We start from the raw sequence: 4,828 nt of genomic DNA on the forward strand, positions 1-4,828 counted from the left end.
TTCCCACTGCTCATTGGTTGTTACCTAGGCAACCGGGAGCAACGCCACTCTCTATTGGTTCAGCCTAAGCTCGGCGCCATCTTTGTGCGGGGAGAAGTGTCTCGATAGCCATGGTCCAAATATATCTGTAAGAGGGATAGGGCTGAACCCCAGTTCCCACCTCGACAATCCGGATAGAGAACTCAGGTGTCGTCTACCCAGAGACAGCCTAGACGAAATGTCGAAACCAAACTGAACCGAACCAAACTGAACTCAGCCAAACTAGCGTCATACACTACAATGACCACCAACTCAAACGGCTTCTATCCTGCTCGGATCTCCATAGTTGTAAATGGCCCCGCTGCGGAGTTTAAGGACATAACCTAAACACGGCTTTTAAGGTGCAGCTTTGAAAAATGTAACACGTTGGACCAGGCAACTGTAGTTTAATATGTATCAGCTCTGTGCCAGCCCTGTGATATCAGGACACGTTTACATTCATTGTAGGGGTTTGTGTTGTCGTTGTCATTACCCAGATCCTTTGTGTTTAAAATACAGCGCCAAGATGAGAGCAACCTTCCCAAATATTATGCACGCCAATTTTTTTAATCCATATGTTTAGTAACTGAACAATGTGACTGCAGTATGATGCTAGGTTCTGCCAGGCTGGAAAAGACATGATCACTGCCCTCAGGGGACTTAGGGCCTAAATGTGGAGAAGAAAAGATTGGTGAACATGGAAAAATCCAAGACTATATTTAATTATTAAGAGAAGGCAAAATACCTGAAGAAAGTAAGCAAATTGCTTCTCAGAATTTAGATTTTCCTCATCTGTAGGATAGAAAATTAAAATGATGATAATGATAAAGGCTGCCCAGGACTCGTTGAGGAATACAATGTTAAATGCTCAGTACTGAGTCTGAGACATTGTAAGTGCTCAATAACCAATGATTTTTAATTGTTTTAGAAGACTTATATTCTGTATTTAAATCCTATCTCTGCCACCAACTGTGCATGGCTTCAAGCAAGTTATTAAGCTCTCTAGCCTGTAAAATGAGATGGGTCTAGCAGACACATAAGATTCAATCCAGCTCTAACATTTAATGTTTAAACATGCTAAAACTCTGGGTATTGACTATAGATATAATTACAGTAGTTGAGAGAATGGAGTGTCAAGAAAACAGATTGGACAACAGGACAAGTAATAACAAATGTTGGGGAGGATGCAGAGAAAAAGGAACCCTCATACACTGCTGGTGAGACTGCGAATTGGTACAGCCACTACGGAAAAGAGTATGGAGGTTCCTCAAAAAACTAAGAATTGATCTACCATATGATCCAGCAATCCCTCAACCCATATCCAAAAAGATATTTGCACACGATGTTCATAGCAGCATTATGCACAGTGGCCAGGACATAGAAGCAACCAAAGTGTCCTATAATAGATGATTGGCTAAAGAAGCTGTGGTACATATATACAATGGAATATTACTCAGCCATAAGAAGAGATGAAGTACTGCCATTTGCAAACAACATGGGTGGACCTCAAGATAATCATGCTAAGCGAAATCAGCCAGACAGAAAAAGTTGAAAGTCACATGATATCACTTATATGTGGGATATAAACCTAAAAGTAACAAATCAACAGGACAAACAACAGAGACTCATGGACATAGGCAATAGACTAGTGGTTACCAGAGGGTAAGAGGTGAGGGAGGAGGGGGGAGGTAGACATAGTAAAGGGGGTCAAAATGTAGGGGGAAGGGTGAAGTGGATTAAGGGGATCAAATATATGGTAGCTGAATGAAACTAGACTTTGGGTGGTAAACACACAATAGAATATACAGGTGTCAAATTATAATGTACACCTGAAAATTATTTAAGTGTATTAACCAATGTCACCCCAATAAACAATAATAATAAAAAAGAAAACATTGGAGAATGTGTATTAGAAAATATGAAGAGATAATGGTAAATAGATTGTGGGCAAATTATGGAAAGATGTGAAAAATTAGAAGATATGGTTTGCAAAGTGTAGTTTCTGGAATAGGCAAATTCATAGATGTAGAAAGTAGAATAGAGGTTACCAGGAACTAAAGGGAGAGGAAGTTATTATTTAATAGGCACAGAGTTTTTGTTGTCATGATGGAAGAGTTCTGGGTCAAGATAGTGGTGGTGGTCACACGGCATGGTGAATGTATTTAATGTTACTGAATTGTACACTTATAAATGATTAAAATGATAAATATTATGTATATTTTACCACAATAAAAAAATGTAGTTTCTTGATCAGAGCAGTGACACAATGAAATCAGTATTTTAATAAAATTACTTTGGCAGTAATACCCAGAGATGAACAGAGAGCGGAAACAGAAACAAACCTAGACGCTATTGTAATGTAGTGAAGAAATCCTGGAATGTGGCATCAGAGAAGATGGAAAGAAAAGGGGTAAATGTGAAACGCATTTCATAGAGGTATTTAATAATATAATGTTTAAAGCATGGAGCTAGTCTGCTCGAATTTGGATCAGCTTTTCCACTTACCAGCTATATGACCATTGGCAAGTTACTTTACTCAGTTTCGAACATCGCAGGGAAATGTGATGCCGGTTACATGATTTACTCCATATAATGCACTTAAAATAATGTCTGGCATATGCTTGGCATTTGCTAAGTGCTAGCTCTTCACAGGTAATAGGGAATGCATTGACACTCTTTTTGGTAGAAGTCAAGTTCTAAGAGGTAGGTACAGAAATTCTCGGGGTTTTCCATAGAGGAAACTCAGAATTCAAGGGAGAAGTCTAAATTTTGGAGCTTTCCTTGACCATTATTTGAAGCTTAGGAGATAAATAAGATGAATAATACAGGAGATCATCTCTGTGGTTCTGGTCTGTAAGACACAAGAGGAAAGTATTTCTTAATTATTTGATGTTTGGGTAGGAAAGGGAAATATATATCTTGTAACTGAAAGGATTAATTGAACCATCTATATGAACCTTTGCTAGAATGGTTTATTTGGCGCAAATAAATAAATAAGCAAATAAAATAAAGTTTAGGACCTTTCCATACTTACAATTAAACAATTCAGTACTTCTAGTTAGCCTGGCAATAATTTGATTCAAGAAAGAATTATCGAATGAACTGAAAAGGAATCTGGAACCTTTGACTAGAAATAAATGATAGGAATTTATTCAAGGATCTTAGCATTTACAAACCAGAAATACAACTAGGCAAAAACCCAGAAGTGTTCTGAAGAAGAAAGAAAAGTTAAGCGTTTACTTATAGTAAAAAATACATCTTAAGAATAATCAGTTCTACATTCTTTGCCCTGGGATTGGACATCGGTCAGACATCAGATTTGGAAGATGGGAGCCAGGAGTTCTGGTCACATCGTGGTCTGGATAATGGATATTAGGTGAATGTCGAGTGGTCTGGGTATGTGAGTCCTTCAGGCATTATCTGGAGGTTTGGTGTATGTCCAGCTATTGACATACGACAAAATGATGTATATCCAGGCATTGATGCAGGACTGGAAAGTTCAAAACTTTAAGTTCTCAGGCTAGTCAAAACAAGAATAGGTTATTTTTTCATGCTTCAACCAAACTGATTTTAGTAATTTGGTAGTTTGACTGTAGTGACTCCATTTTATTTCTTTATTCTGTTCTTCAGAATGATTATGAAATATTGGTTAGCATGTGGTTGGTCACCTTTCCGAAAATCCAAGTCTCTTGTCTGCTGGTTACTTTAGGCACAAAAACAAAAACAACATCAACAATAACCTCAGCAGTGATAAAAACCTACTATTTGTTGAGTGCTTTTTATGTGTTTCCATACTTATCTTGATTTTTATTTAATCAATTGGGGAAGAGATGATTATTCTCATTTTATAGATGAGAAAACTGAGTCTTAAAGAGTTAAATAACTCATACAAAATAACTGATAAGTGTGAAGTTGGGGTTCAAACTCAAATGTCTCTAATTCCCTTTTCTCTTTTGTCCTTTAAGACTTAGCTCAGAGCACATGCCCCACTTAAGGCCTTTGCTGACTCTCCACCTACCCCCAAATTGCTGAACTCCTGTTATAGAGTTTTCAGCCCTCATTGTTGGCTTTTTCTCCTACTGCCTCAGAATGCTGTGTGTTCAGCTTGAGGGCAGGGACTACATCATCCTTTTCTTTTCCACTGATAAAAATGTACTGACTGTGTCTAGACACAGGTTTTACAGTGATAAATATAAGTCATAGACTCTTACCTCATGGAATTTTTGTCTGATGGGACCATATCTTTCCTCAATTAACAAATAAACATTGAGTTTTGGGCTAGGCACTGTGAAAGCTGCATGAGGGCTGGGATTTTTAAAAACCTTTTTTATTTATGTAGAACAAGAATTTTTGTTTCTTTGCTTCACTGTTGTCTCTCCAGCACCTAGCACATAGTAGATGCTCAATATATATTTAATGACTGAATAAATGATTGAATGAATATAGATACGAAGATTACATTTCTCCAGTCTCACAGCTGGTTCACAAACATTCAATAATTTGTGACCGATTAGGTAATTTACTTTATTGAAAACTCCCAAAGACAGGTCAACGATTGAAAACTAAGGGCGGGGCGAGGCTGGCAAGAGCTGACCAGCGTGTCTGACCCGAGTTTGGCTCCTAGAACATGCGCAGTCCTCACAGAAGGTGACGAGCAAAAAATGCGGGGGGCGCGATTACGTAGGCACTGGTTCTGATTGGCTACTGTTCGCGGGCAAGGGGTCGGGCCTAATCATCACCAAGTAAACAGGGATGGTGGGAGCGGGGCCAAAGAGGCACCAAGAGCTGGTTGGCGGGTTGAGGATTGGGG

This window comes from Rousettus aegyptiacus, unplaced genomic scaffold (assembly GCF_014176215.1).
Source record: "Rousettus aegyptiacus isolate mRouAeg1 unplaced genomic scaffold, mRouAeg1.p scaffold_m13_p_6, whole genome shotgun sequence".
In the NCBI taxonomy this organism is placed as follows: Eukaryota; Metazoa; Chordata; class Mammalia; order Chiroptera; family Pteropodidae; genus Rousettus; species Rousettus aegyptiacus.